At 34.9% G+C, this 16,442-nt stretch overlaps 1 protein-coding gene across 2 annotated transcripts in view; it reads right to left on the bottom strand.

Annotated features, from left to right (window-relative positions):
- Nucleotides 1-12,419, bottom strand: part of LOC105230290 (uncharacterized) — a 237,065-nt gene extending 224,646 nt beyond the window's left edge. For both annotated transcript variants that reach the window (XR_007421807.1, XM_019991764.3), the window contains exon 1: nucleotides 11,938-12,419. The gene's annotated coding sequence lies outside the window, so the exon portion shown is untranslated. The remainder of the gene's footprint in view (nucleotides 1-11,937) is intronic.
- Nucleotides 12,420-16,442: the final 4,023 nt, after the last annotated feature.

Here is a 16,442-nt window from a genome sequence, read left to right as displayed (position 1 = left end):
ATTTATCGCATTTTGACCGAACATTTGGGTTTACGAAAGGTGTGTGCACGGTGTGTGCCGCATACAGAACGACGCTTGTGACCTATTATTTGACCAAAAATCACATTTTAACCATTAACCACTCTCCATGTTCACCTGATTTGACACCATGCGACTTCTTTCTTTTCGGAAAAATGCATTTGCTTATGAAAGGTAAGCGTTATGCAGACGTAGAGGTCATTCAAAAGGCTTGCACCGATATACTGGCGACCATACCGGCCAACGAGCTAAAACAGTCGTTCAACGTGATTTTGTACTGTGCAAAAAGCTGTATTGAAGCAGAAGGCGACTATTTTGAATAAAAAAATGATTTTTCCGAAAAAATCATTTGTTCTGTTTTTTTTTTTTTATTTTTAAGTCCTGTTTACTTTGGAACGCTCCGTGTATACCTTAAAAGACATGTACATATAAACATACACGTTGTCAAACGGTTATTCCGATTGTGTTGGAATACTTGTAGCCGAGCCCATATTTCTTATGAACATCAGGAGAATTCTTGGAGTATATCAATAGATAAGTGATAGCGCGTTCATAACTCGGTTTCGTCCCAACGTAGCGCTTGCTTACTTGTCTTCTTTAAATTATATAAAACTCTCCCTTATTTATTTATTTAGCACACCCAAAATATTGCAGCCAGCAAATGAAATTTAATGCATTTTGGAAATATACAAAACAATTTCAAAATAACGAAGTAAAGCGGAAATGTTTAATATCAAACAGAAAAAATATAAAATTATTTTACGATTTTAGTGAAATATTATAAGAATTTAAAAGCACTCACCAATTAAAATTTATATATATTTTATAATAAACAGAAATAAGTTAACATTTACACTGCGATTTATGAGAAAATAAACAATTTGATTAAATGCAGCCGCAAATTGATTGATCGGCTCGCGAATCGTATGAACCACACATAATTTCGGTCACCCCGCGAAGAAAGCAACGGTAAATAAACAGGCGCAAAAATTTGTTTAGAGCGAAAACGCACACATGCATAATTTCTTTTGTATAACTGTATGTATGTATATATGTAATAAGTTTTGCGCGGCGCGTTTAGATTAAAGATTTGCCGCGCCGCCAGCTCATCCCGCAGCATTTGCCCGTGAATTACTCATCGCTTGACTTGCCGTTAATGAAATTTCGAATACCATATACATATACACATAAACATATAGTCACACACACGCACGTGCTCATATTTATTTACATATTCCAAATTTACAAACAAATAACGGTTCGTTGCCGCTGACTTCTCGAACTTTGCGCTTTTGTGTACATTTCATTTCCACTTTCATCATTTTATTCTTCCGTTTTCCTGTTTTTATTTTTCACAAAATGTTAACAAGCATGAAAATTCTTTAAGTCAGTTAGTTCCAATCATTTTATTGCCACATGGTTCAAAAATAAGTAAAATACGCAGCGCCAAAGTTACAACAACAAAAACATAAACAGGTAAATGTAAATAAATAAGCGAATAACAGCGTTGCATGGCAGCTAATGGGCAAAATGCCGTTATATCTTAGTTGAGTAGCCTGACATGGTGCCACTGGCTGCCACTAACGGTAAATATGTGGGTTTGTTGAAAGCAAAGCTACTGTGGCGTTGAAAAACTGAAAAACGCTTTCAAGATTTGAGTGTATTTATGTTGTTATTATTATTGACTCATATCTCATGTTCGGCATTGTTTTGCACTTCGCGATTTTATCACATTTCTGTAGCTCAAATTGTGTATCTGCCATCTCCTTGACACTGACACACTTCTGCCGCGTGCTTGTTGGTGCGCATTGAACTTGAACTATGGCCGCCTGTGTACGGCTGACAATTTTCTCGTAAAAATTTCTTTGTTGTGCACGTGCGTTGCTGTTTTGGGAGTAATATGTAAATAGTTTCTATTTCAGTTGCAGAAAATGCGAAGTTTTTGTTTTTTATTTGACAGCTAAATATGGTAGTCAACTAAATGCAACCCTGTGGTTAAAAATCACTTTGTACAATTTATGCGTATGCGATGGAGTTTACGCTTGCCACTGTCCACCGTTTCTATGTATATGTTTATTTGTAATGAAATATTAAACTCAAAGAGCTTTTATTTGGGCTTTGGTGGCCATTGGTTTCATTGTAGTAATCTAGAAAATTAGAAGTGAAGACCAACCTTTCGCCACAACTACTAGACTAAAGAAAAGCAAAACTAAAACTAGTACGGAAGGAAATTGGTTGATGTTTGAAAAAAGATAGTAAATCGGCTAAAGAGAAAATGTTTCCCTGAAGACCAGAATTTGTATACTATAAATCCTTCTGGCCTAGATTTTAATGCAAGAGGTCCTCGGAAGTACTTGCTCTTATCAAATTTCATCTGGACCCAATGGCAGGAGTTCTGAAAACACTACGCGATAGGATCACACATAGTGTAACCAAATATGTTGCCTTGATGAAAGAGAGATGGAATCATCTAGGAGCTTACTGTCTTACTGTTAGACTGTAGTTGAAATAACTCTGTAGGCACACCTTAGGCAATAGTCAAAGTGGTTGGGTTTGATTTTAACCACCTTGACAAATTAATATTAAGCTCAAACTTTGGCGCTTATTCGATCAATTAGGGTCAGTTGATTCATATCCAGGAGCTTTTGTAAATAACAAACAACCAGCGTCCCCGCTGTCCAAGTGCGATCTCGTGCTATCTTCGATACGAGTATTTGCCCTATAACTACGAGGTATGACAAATAAGTAATGAGACTGATTTCATAAAAACCGTATGTTTGAAAATTATTCTACAACTCTGCCATCCCCTTCAAAGTAGTCCCCTTGGGCGGCTATACAGCGATTCCAGCGCGTTTTCCATGCTTCGTAACATTTCTGGAACGCTTCGACTGGGATGTCCGCGAGCACCTTCGTCACGGCCGCCTGGATGTCCGTAATCGACTCAAAATGGGTTCCTTTGACCACCGATTTTGTTTTAGGAAACAAACACAGTCACAGGGTGACATGTCGGGCGAATAAGGTGGCTTTTGCAATACGACGATCCCTTTAGAGGCCAACTACTGGGACACGGTGAGCGCGGTGTGGCACGGCGCGTTGTCGTGATGAAGGATCCAGTTACGAGCGATGTCTGGGCGCACCCTGTTGACTCGTTTTCGCAATCTTTCGAGTACTTGGCAATAGTAGACTTGATTCACAGTTTTCCCTGGTGGAACGAATTCTTTGTGGACGATTCCATGGCTATCAAAAAAGGCAATAATTATCGTTTTCACCTTCGACTTGTTCATGCGAGCTTTTTTCGGACGGGGGGGCGCGCGGAGGCAACCATTGTGAGCCTGGGCACGACTAAGAGAACTATCACTCACAATTTTAGCGTACGTTTCCGAAGCTATTTCGCCCAATCTGGCGCAAAATTTTATCGCGAAGCGTTGCTCTTGATTTCGTTTTTCCATTTTCGTGACGAGCACTACAAACACACGTCTACTACATATATTATATCAAGGTCACAGGTTTACCAGAAGTGCGGCAATAAAATCAGTCTCATTACTTAATTGCCAAACCTCGTATTATAACATAAGGATTTGTTAGAAATGGGTAAAATGGTCTCTGCACGTATTCGAGAGATGAAGTTCGAACAGATTATTTATTAAACACTTTTCTGGACTAACGTGTATGCTGTCTCTTTCGGTTTCAATACGCAATAACTAAAATAATATTTATGTTTTCAAAAACATTTTTGATTTTTGTGAATTTATGATTTTAATGAAATTTTAGTGAACAATATGCGAACCACTCGATCTAAAGATGGCAATACTTCTGTGATCAAATTGAAAGGTGAATTTTGTCCAAGTAATCCCCTCTCGCTGCAATACATTTATGTCAACGAATTTTGCAGTCATCATAGGAATGGAATCATGGTATGGAAAATCCCTTGTCGTGATGGCCATCAGAGCCTTCTTTGATTCAGCTTTTATATACTCAATTGAGTCAAAACGGTGTCCTCGGAGTGGTCATGTGAATTTGCTGAATAGCCAGAAGTTACACGAGTCAGGCAAACGCGGTAGTTGCGGCACGATATTAGTTGAAAATGTGGCGAAATGATCATGAATAACCTATGCAGTATGAGATGGTGCATTATCGCACTTCTGTGTTCAATAAATTCAGATATAGTAAAAATTGAAGCATTCACTTTTAGAGCCTCACAAAACGACGCGTATCTAAAATACTAATGAATATTTTGGCGTTAAATTTAGCAGTTACCAACTTACAGAAAAAAATCACCTTTCAATTTGATCACAGTAGAATGTACATACATAAATATATCAAAATAATAATATTATAATAAACTCGCACACTAAAACGCAGACTGAATATATATGCAGAACTTCGTCACGATTTTCTGATTCACTTAAATAATTTTTTTCCCCACCTAAAACCTAAAATATGAGTACGCACAAATGTAATTATGGACGCGCCAACAAAGGAGCGGAAGTACTGAAAATTGAATTTCGCTCTGAATATGATTTTCAGTTAGGTTGGTGAGTGTGCGGCATGCAGTAAGTGACAAACGCGTCACTTTTATGTAAACTCCACTTTCAGAGCAATGCTGGCACAGGTGGGAAATTGGCTAAATAAAGTGGCAACGCACACGAACACAATTACTTATATATTATATAATAAAATTCATATGCATATGTATGTATGGGTTGTACGGCCGAAAGTGCTTAAGACGACGACAGACTGTCTGATGAAAGCACGTGTAAATTTTCCTCGAAAGGCTGCACAATAGCCGCCAATGAAAGTAAGTGCCACAAATACAAAAGGTAAATATTCAAGGCTTGCCAACAGCAGTCGAGCGGAAGCGCATAAAAATAGGCACACAGAGCAGCCAAGTACGGCAAAATTTGATTAAGAATGAAGACACATAAATTGTGCTCAGCTTAGTTGGCGGGCGCGATGCGGCGCTGCTTAAATGCAAGAATGCGGGGATAATACATATAACAGATATCAGTACTTATATTAGTTTATGTGCCGCATTAATGTACTGATAAAATGTAAGGCGTTTAGTTGGCATGGGTTGAGTGGAAATATTTTCGCTTAGGAACCGCTGATATGGTAGAAAAAGCAAGCCAAAAGCAAAGCGTAAATTTCGATATTTGGTATTTGTGAGTTTTCGCTTTATACTAATTTTAGTTTACGTTAGTGATGTAATCAAATTTTATGCGCTACATCAATATACTTAACAGCCTTCTGTGATTTATATGCCTATGTGTATGTGTAGGTATACACTCTTTTAATTTACCAATTATTTACGTTTCGGAACTGTTTTTCTTCGAAATTTATGCTAAGTTTGTGCTATTTATATATATTTCTCTTTAATAAGTTTAGCCAGACAAATCAAAATGAGCCTAGTTGCTCGCAAACCTCAAAGTGCACGGTGTTTAAGGTTTAAATAATTGGATAAAAAATTACGCACGATTCATTAGCCCACCGACTAGCAAGTGCTGCTCACATAATCACGTGATGTCAGCCAACAGAATAAGTATTTGCAGAGCATAACTATATACATATATACATAATATGTATATAGATTTTGGTTTGACACTTGTTGGTAACTAAATGTTACTGCAAGTAACATAAAACGTTTTTCGTAAGTTTAGTTACGCATACGCAGTGGTGCGCTTACAGTATGTGTCTTTTGAAAAACTGTTTTTTTTCATAGCTTAGCACTTTTTGGAGTGTTCATGTGGAAAACAGATTTGTTTACGAAATTTTTGTTCTTCTTCATACTTAAAACTACCACATATGCCTACAAGCTAGAACAAAAATTAAGCTAAAAGTAGTGGCAATGCTGGGAAAAAGTTTCGTTTCGTTGAAAATTCTGAAATGTACTTGTTTTTGGTATTACAAAGATAAGGCGATCCGTTGGTATATCAATGCTTGGAAAAAGTTTCGTTTCGTTGAAAATTTCGGTTTCAGATTCTAAAAGCACTTGTTTTCGGTATTACAAAGACTTAGCCTCCCATTGTCATACTTTTTCGGAAAAGAGCGTTTCAATGAAATTTTTAATCTGCCCCAAATTTGTTCGGGAGTTTTACAGTTATTATTTCTATTATTTTAGAACATATGAATGAAAAAATATGTATATTCTGGCACTTTAATGCTTTCGTTGAAAAAAATCGGCAAAAATGTCCTACTTGTATAATCACAAGAAAACTTTTAAAATGCACTAAAAGCAAATTTTTTCAAAGAGTATTTTTTTATAAGAGCTTTAGTTCACTTCTTAATTCCAGTCGTTCATTAAAGTGGAAGTTGAACTATTTAAGCATACTGCGTTAAAGTAATAGTTTATGTTTTATTTATTTCGGTTAATTTGGCATGTCTGTTTATGTATGTGCTTGTAGACACACAGAACTTTTAGCTTCAGTGCCATTCAAAATGGTCGGACCTAGTTAATTCGATCGATTCAACTTTTATTGATGTTGTCAAAAGACAATAAGCAGAGAACGCCCAGAAATCGATTACAATAAATATTTATAAACTTTGCATAGTTTAATCTAAATTTAATTGTACAAAGAGTCATCAATTCAAAAAAAAAAAAAATTGATTACTCTTCAACGCTCTATTTGCCAATAGTGTAATAAAATTTTCTATTACCAAATTACCTCAAATTTCTTAAATGGACTTAAAGAAGTAAAACTGCATTGTAAATGCATAAACATCTCTTTTATGTGTTCGAAATGCTCTAAATTTTTACTCCCTTCGATCTGTAAGTCATCACGAATTTATTGCCCAAGCAACGACTTACTGTATTCAATATTATTGACTACCGTCCGTCAGACTGCCACGCTTGTCAACGGCAGACATTTCTGTAACCAACCGAAAGATAGCAGAATAGCCGTCTTAAGCGACAATAATCCAAGTCATTAGCATATAAAATCCGCTCGGCAAAAGGCGGCACATTATTCCCTGCGAGTAACTAACTTAATATGGTAGAGCGGAATTTCCGCTGTTTCGGTGTGTGAAAGGCGAAGAAACGTGTTGTAACTAGGCAGGCATAGATGTAGTTTTACTATTTGAGAAGCAACGTTTGATTTTAGGTTAAGCTTTAAATTTACAGGCAGCAAATATCAGACCTCTTTTGTGCGACAATAAATATTAAGACAAAATTAGATTTGTACTCAATTTATACTTATATGTAATAGAATTAGAATTTAGTTTTAAGATTTAGACATCATTTTTGACATTTCAGTTTGCAAATATAATACTTAGACACATATCGACACATTGTTTCCACTCATCTTCAGTATTTCGAATAGAAGTAAAGATAATGCGAATTTGCTTCAAGATAATGCTGTATTGTGACATAGAGATCTGCTGTATATATATTTATAGTTCTAGCTGCAAATATTTTGCTAATGCATTTTGCGTTAATTATCAAAATTTGTCTCTCAATTATGCTATCAAAAAACAGTTTTCAATACTTTGCAAGAAAATCAAATTAATTAGACTAATAGCGTTTAAGATTGTTTTGAAAATGTTCTCAACAAAATTTGTAGTTGTCAACTTGTCAAAGTTGCAATGAGTAAGATGAAGTGGAAATATTTAGACACTTTCTCTTCCACTGATCAGCTTTTACGAATTTAAGGTTGAAGTATCACGGTTTCCATACTTTTTTCAAACCCCGCGAATTTGCAGGAAGTGGTACTTGTGACTTTGCCTCTATGCAACGGTCGTTTTGGTGCATACTTAAGGGTTCTGGGCATCACAATGTTGAAGCATCTCTAGTAACTAAGTGAGATTATTCGTGGTCGCACTAGTAGTAAGCTTATTTACCTAATATAACTTAAGCTAATGCCTTTTAAGCAAGTCTTTGTTCTACATTCTCACTGTGGTCTATATTGTATCTTGTGTTGAACTGAAAATAATAACTTTGTTGCTGCTTTAACTGACAGCAGATAAATTACGGACTAAGTAGGAGAGCAGATCATAACCGAGCGATCAACGAAGTAAGGACACGAAAACAGTTGTTTATTATAAATGATTAGCTTATTCGTTTAACTATGATTTTTCTTAAATTGAATTACTCACCAAGTGAAATATTATTCAAAGGTGCTGCTTTGCTTAAAACTGTTTTTAGTCTAGTAGCACTGTTTTAATTTTCGCGATAGAATTTTTGCCACAAATGCGTACAACATACAGGAAAACGAACTTTTACACATTGCACTTGTTTTCTTAATTTAATTAAATCTTTCACATGCATTGCTTAAACCCTTTTTTATATATTTTTTTTTATAATGTTACGCACAAAAACACTGCTTAATTGAAAGTTTTATTTCTTATGCCACACAATTTTGTTGCCTCAATGCGGAGAATTTAGCAGACTTCTTCATCTGCTATTCAATTCATTGATAAATTGTTGTTGTTTTTGTTGGTTTTTGGTTTTTCTCTGGGTGTTTTAAAGTTTACCGTTAAATCTCTTTAATCGACTTTTTGTTTGGTTTTTGTTTTAGTCGTTTTTATGCCGAGCGATGACGATGCGTTCGCCTGCTGAAAGTTCGATAACCGTCCGCGCGACTCGAGCAGCTATTCCGGCGCGTTTACATTGTCGGCGTTTAGCTTAGAATGTATCTGTTTGGTTTTTTCTATTTTTTATTTGATTTTGCTTTATGCGCGTCTATTAAAGCAGACTGTGTACCCAATGATTGTGCGTTTAATTTTTTTCTAGTGTAATTGTTATTGTTATTGATGTGCGTTTTGTACCATTTTAGCATGCGGGACTGTTGTTATTCTTCTATTATTATAATTCAATTGTTGTAACACTTTTGCTTTCGTTGCATTTCGTTCGCACGTCTACGCATGTTTTTTTGTACTTTTGTAAATCTGCTTAGTGCACTGTGTTGTTGTGTTGCCGGTTTTATTTTTTAGTATTGAATTACGTTTAATAATATTTTTTTTCTAAATGTTATATATAGATAATATGTTTATTATTTTCACATAAAACAAATTTATTCTCATTTAACTTAATTAATTTCTTTTGAAAAATCTTTCAGCAGAACACTGCTGCATTTGCCTTTACAGTTTTCATCTCTACTTGGAACTGTTTTATTTTCATTTACATACAAAATAAATTGCGTTTTTATATTTTTTTGACTTTTTCACTAGCTGCCTTGAAGTGTCTACAGGCAGGTTGCTGTCACCACTCTCATTGGATTAATAGTTTCCTTCGGGGTTTCTTGCGAATCTGGCACTCTTTGCTTTTTTATCAGCAACAGAGTAATGCTGCAAAATGAAAGGGCATTAATTCAATAATGGAAAATGGATTCATGCGCGAATGTAAATTGATCATGTACATCTGTGTGTGTGCTTAGCTGTGTATGTAGTAATTACAATGGGCATATGCATATGCTATGCGTATTTATATAGTAATTATATATACATTACAATACCGATTTTGCGTATGCATGGCCAAAATTCATTGCAAGGGCGAGTTGAGTTTCGACCTTGACCGGGCTGTGGTTAGATAGTCGGTATTGAACATCTATAGACCTCATAAACTAAATAATATGTGAGCGGTATAATGTCTTAATAATAAATAATGTGGGAACAATTTTGGATATTTAGCACATTAAGTTTTGAAATTCGTATTAAAGCTTCTGTCATTCTTCCTTGAAAAAATTTGTGTAAGCAATTTTTAAAGGGAGAATATATCATGATTATTATCTGTAAAATAAATTTCTAGTAAAATTAGTTATAGATTTTAGACTATAATTTTTATATATGTATATTGTATATAACATAGAAAAGAAGCGAATGGGTCTGGTAGTGAACAAGAGCAAGGCGAAATATCTCCGACTACGCTCTAACGTCACTGTTGACAGTCATATCTTCGAAGTTGTGGATAATTTCGTCTATCTTAGAATCAGTATTAACACCACCAATAACAGCAACGACGAACAAGAAACCAAATTCTACAAGTCAATCATCATCCACGTCCTCCTATATGGCGCAGAGGCATGGACGATGACAACATCTGATGAGTCGACGTTACGAGTTTTCGAGAGAAAGGTTCTGATAAAGATTTATGGTCCTTTGCGCGTAGGCCACGGCAAATATTGCATTCGATGGAACGATGAGCTGTATGAGATATATGACGACATTGACATAGTTCAGCGAATTAAAAGACAGATGATAACGCTGGCTAGGTCATGTTGTCCGAATGGACGAAAACACTCCAGCTCTGAAAGTATTCGGGAAGCAGGGAAGACCTCCACTTTGTTGGAAAAACCAAGTGGGGAAGGACCTGGCTTCGCTTGCAATTTCCAATTGGAACCACATAACAAAGAGGAAAAATAAGTGGCGCGCTGTTGTTAACTCGGCTACAACCGCGTAAGCGGTGTCTATGCCAGTTCGGAAGAAGAATACATATATATTGTATATATATTGTATATATATATATATATATATATATCTTTAGGATACAAATAGATATTTCTTAGCTACAAACCAATAAGTTTAGACTAAAATTGAAGATAGATTATCTAAATTAGCTACACTAGTATAAAATATATTTCCTCTTTGTACTCTATTCTTCCTTTAGTCTCTATTTTGGTTTTGGGTACAAGAGAGTAAAATTAGTCTCTTCGTATGACATTTTCAAGCAAAATCATAAGATCAGCACTTTTTTTATTTAAAAAAAAAAAAATCAAAAAGCTCAGTATGTACACCAGCGCTATTTCGGCACATTTCTAGGCTGAAGTGAATGGATTGGAAATATTCTGAATTGAGTTTTATTAAAGATGTATAAATAATGCAATTGTACAACAGAAACTACAAGTCATAGCTTTGAATTTTGAATTGATGGCGTAAAAAATAATTTTACTGCTTGAGTTAGACATTTTTTGATACTCACCAAAAATAAGTTCTTGGCATTTTGCTGGCTTTGAATTGAAGCCTAGCCAAAAAAGTTAGTACAATATTTATTCTCAAGTTTACCAAGAAAAAAATTCTAAATTTAAGATTCTGAATTGTATTGAAAGGAAGCTATTGAATAATATGTTCTATTAACAAAAAAATATTTTTTATTAATATTTAAATAATATTTTTTTATTAAATTTAAAAAATAGAAAATAATGTTATTTTTGCTTTTCTATTTTATATAAATATACCATTTCTGATGTAAGTTTTAACCGTAGCTTCAAAATGAGCTTAAGAAATTTACCAAATTTTAGTTAAAAAAATACATATACTTTTTTTTATGTTTAAATTATATTTAAAAAACAATTAAAAATTATAAAAAAAATACCATTTTCAATGTACAAGTAAGTTTTAACCGCAGTCTGAAAATAATTTTCAGAAATTTACAGAATTTTAGTTTAGTTGCAACTAGAGTTTTATTATTTTTGTAATTTTTAATAACAACAAATACATTTTTGTAATAAATTTTGAAAAAGTATATATGTATATTTTGGTCTTTAATAGTTGTATTCATAAATTCAGGCTTATTTACTTTCCTTATATTCTTTTAAATTATTCATAAAACAGTGTTATGGCTTAGCAGTTTGAAGCCCTAAATAAACTAATTTAACTTGATAAACTATTTGTTTTATAGCAAAAATTAAAAAAAGTTAATATTTTTTAATAAAGTATTTTTTAAAGAAAATGTACTAATATATTGCATTTATATAAGTTTAAAACTAATATATTATTGGCCTCTCATTATTATTGAAATTATTTACTCATTTAATTGTTCAAGCACTGATTACATGCTTTTAAGTGCGTTATGTGTTTTTTTTTACACAAAGAAAATTTTTTATAACACCGCTTTATGTAGAGTCAAATAGCGTATTAACAGATAATTTTTTTGTATTATTTATTTTTTTTTTTATAACTTATTTTTAACTCTTTTACGCTGCTACTCACTTTTATTTAAGTTGTTGATTGTCCACTTGAAGTTTTTCTTTTGTTTTTTGCTCATTTCAGCGGCTTAAGTAACCAGCATTTTGGTAATGCTGCATATGTTGGCATGTGTGTATGTATTTCGAATTGAAACCCGCTTTGTTGGCGCGATTGCTAATGCTGCTGCACACAAATAAATACACAAATTCACAATTCTATTTATTTTCCTCTTCTTACTTTGTACACAGTACAACAGTTGTTGATACACTTATAAATATTTGTATTTATATAATTTTATTTCATTAACAACAACAAAACAGTTAAATGTTTTGCCTTTAAGCAATTATGCACAACTCGCGACGCTGATCAATCAATGGAATTATTTGGCAATGCGATAGCAGAACATTTGCCTCGGTCACTTTAATTGCTTTTTATCCGCGCTTACCAAACGTCTCGCGGCAAATTTCAAAACAAACTGACTATGCGATTTTTCCAACTGGTCCAGCAGCAGCATGCCGTCGTGTAGCTGTGGCAGCAGCTGATGGCAGCAACAAAAGCGGCGGCGACGACGACAACAGTGTCGACAGCGCCAAAATGCTTTACGAAGCACCAACAACAATACAAACAGCTGACTGTGAGAGCATCTTCTTCAAGCAGCAGTAGGAAATTGCATGAAACACCTACACACATACATGTGTATATATGCAGTTTTGTATATCAGTTTATTCGGGTGTATATGTGTTGCTATAGCATGCAAAGCCCACCTTGCGCCCACAGTAGTCACTTTTCCGACCGATAATGCTTTCGCAAAGCTCATTTTCTCACACTCTCTCACGCTAGCGCTAACGCTTGCTCTCAGTTATTGCCGCAAATAGTGGGGAATTTGCATTTGTCTGACGCTCTCACAAAATGCTAATTTTTGTTTTGGGTAATTTTTTCCCTCCAAGACATGGGCTAGGGTCAAATGTGAATGGTTGGGTAGCGTGTAATCTGTTTTCGCAGAACACGTGCTAGCTTTGCCACTTACCTACTGCTTACATGCTTACATATTTATTTGCTATGAAAGCAGAAATTCATGGCTTATGTTGTACTTGTTGTTATTTAATGTTGAAAGAGCGTTTTGTTATTCATTGCTTTTGTTGTGTTTTCTATGTGTGGCTACTCGCTTGCCATTCATGGCATTATTCTCAAACAAATCCGTACGTATGTGTGTGTATATATGCAAATATGTATGAGTGTGCGCTTGTAATTGACGGTTGCTGGCTGGCGCTCAATGGCTTTGGTTGTGGCCGTGTTGGCGTTTGGACAATTATGAATGGCAGAAAAGGCGGGAAGTTATTGGGCGGCATCGAATTGCGCATTTCGTTTATTACTGTCTTCCTAATGACTGTCCGATTACTGTTATTATAATTAGTATTGTTGAAAGGAGTAAAATATTGACGCACTCATAGAGCAGCTAGTAATAATTAAATGTTGGTGAATGGAGGGGGAGTATTTTCGGGCGGCCGTCACATATGTATAAGAGTATATGTATTTTAAAATGAAAATGTTATATTTAATGGTACAAAAAATATGAATCCGAAGTATGAATTGTCTAGAACTACTTTAAGGGCTTACATGGGTTTTCTCGGGTCTTTTTTCTACAATTTTTTCTCATATAAAATATTAAAAAATATTTATTAAATATTTTATTAGAATTTTTTATTGTTACAATCATACACTAATAACAAAGAAATTCTGAAATTTTTAAAAAATATTTTAAACTCCGCTCCGCTCCGAAAAGTTTACAACATTTTTGTCTAACAAATAATTATTATCGAAAAAATCCTTCTTCCAAGTCTTTAAGAATTGTATCTCAATGAGCTGTGTAAAACTTCATGCAGTTCAGCTTTCAAGAAATTTTATCAACCGAGAAAAACGCGTTTAAAACGTCGCCCTTAGCCTAGCTAGCCTCAAGCGCTCAAGTTCTCAAGGCTGTAGTTCTGAAACTATTACTCGGATCAACTTAAAAATCTGAAAATATCACTGGAAAATGTTACGCTAGGCAATCAAGATTGGAAGAATTGCATCAGCATTGACCGACAAATCTATATAGTTATTATCTAGTAGATATTCAAGGGACAATCAAGATGTTGTATTTAGTAAACTGGAAGTTTCTCTACGTTGGACTGTTCAGGGTTTAACATATGCTTATTTGGGATCTCTGTGAATCTGGTTATGTTTTACTCATTCACATACAGTTGGTCTGTATAAAATTAAACGTGAGATTTTGCTAAGGCTTCTCACAAGGCATTACTGCTGTCATTCCTCTTTAAGAACCTAGCTAATACGGAATGGTCATAATAGAGGGTATGCAAAAAACAATTATAAGTACATAGGCTGCTATATATATTTCTGGACTAGGCAACACTAAGTGTTGCCAGGTGCAATCTGACATTTCCATTGGAAAGTTTGATGTTTTTTAGCATAACATCACTTAGAACGTTTTGTCATTTAATCATGAATTGTTTTATTTACAGGGAATTAAAAAATTCATTTCGGCCAAAAAATGGAATTAACTCGTGAACATTTTCGTGCGATCATTTTTCACAACTTTCGACGTGGATTATCACGACAAGAGTGCATCGATGAACTAAAATCTTTGTATGGCTATGAAGCACCATCTTATAGCACTGTGAAAAACTGGTACAACGAATTCAATCGTGGCCGATGCTCGCTCAAAGACGAATTCCGTGAAGGTCGGGCAAAAACAGCCGTTGTGCCAGAAAACATCGATGCCGTACGTGAACTGATAATGCAAGACCGTCATGTAACATATCTTCAGATAGAGGCATGCCTGTGCATTTCTCCCACCAGCATACATTCGATATTGCATGAACACCTGGCCGTAAAAAAATGTTCGTTCTCGTTGGATCCCGCACAATTTGACAATCGCTCAAAAAAAGGCTCGTGTGGATTGGTGTAAAGAAATGCTGAAAAAATACGATCGCGGTGCTTCAAAAGACGTTTATAAGATCGTCACAGGTGACGAATCATGAATCTATGCGTATGAGCCCGAAACAAAACAGCAATCGACCGTGTGGGTCTTCCAAGACGAGCCAAATCCAACGAAAAAAAAAACATTTTCGTTGATAAATATTCCTATTTTCATTATTAGGCCAGAAATATATATAGCAGCCCTCGTATATATAACTTCTCTATTTAAAATTCAACGCGTATCATCAGTGTCTCTATGACTCTAGATACTTATGACGGTTTATGTCACAGGCTCACGTTGCAATGCAAGTTTCATTTAAGATATAATTCGAAAAAGTATAACCTTTCAAAATAAATTTAATATACGGAAGTAAATCTCACGGAGGCTAAATACTTTTGTAAGAAAAGTTCAAATTTTCTTTAACATAACAGGTTTTACAAGTACAAACCTTATGAAAGGATAACACTGAGTTGTTATATTTATGTGTCTTCAAGTTTTCTTATGAAACACCACCCTCCGTGTGGGGAGCTTTAAGCATGAGTGTTTATTTTAGTAACATTTGCATATTGTGTTCTTAAATAGATGTGCTGAATTATGTAAATTTGTAAGCAAAAGTATGTGAATTACACACAAAAGTTTAATATTTGATTTAAAATGTTTCCTTCGTTTGTTTATAGCAATTAACTTCATTAGCAATTTGTGTGCAAACACAAATTTTCATATGAACAGTTACCCAGCCGTAAATTGTATGTGCTAACATATGTTTTGGAACAATAAAACGCTCAGGTATCAGGTATAAGAGTTCAAAATAATAAGTTTTGAAATTTCCATATCCATATTTCAAAATTTTAGTGCTTTGTTTGTTTCAACAGAGGTTGTCCGTATATCGCTTTTAACGTTTTCTTCTTTAATTTTGAAAAGGTTAGGTTAGGTAAATAGGTTGATATCGAGAGACCACGAATAATCCCACCTTGACTGCTAGAAACGCTTCTTCATTGTGATACCTAGAACCATTAAGTAAGAATCAAAAAGACCGTTGCATACCGACAATATGCCTACAATGCCACAAGTATTAGTTCCAATTGCTACTATCAATTCCTGTCAATTGCCGGTATTCGTAAAAAGTGTGGAAACCGGGATGCTTCAACCTTAGGCTCGCAAAAGCTGGGCAGCAGAACAGAAAGTGTCTAAATGTTTCCACCCCATCGTACTTACTGCAACTTTGGCAAGGTGCGTTCTCCAAAATTTATCATTGTGGTTATGTGGACATTGCTAAGAGCTAGTGTTCCGGTCAACTTTTGCGTTTTCCTCAGTGACGAATAGTTTTCGCAACCCTACTAGTGTTGGTGGCTGAGCAACGCAGGAGGTCCATAGATCCAGCATCAGAGTGCATGAAGAGGGAGCAACACCTGTTCGTTTCTCTTCTAAGTGAATTTGGGTTAGAGTGTTCTTTCTAATGAGCTCATCGGCCTTATAGTTTCCGACGATTCCACTATGACCAGGTACTCAGTCAAGTTTAATATGGAAGTAGCTTGATACCACAATGAGAGTT

This window comes from Bactrocera dorsalis, chromosome 2 (assembly GCF_023373825.1).
Source record: "Bactrocera dorsalis isolate Fly_Bdor chromosome 2, ASM2337382v1, whole genome shotgun sequence".
Classification (NCBI taxonomy): domain Eukaryota; kingdom Metazoa; phylum Arthropoda; class Insecta; order Diptera; family Tephritidae; genus Bactrocera; species Bactrocera dorsalis.
Note: the sequence above shows the minus strand (reverse complement) of the source record. Positions and strands in the feature narration are given on the sequence as shown.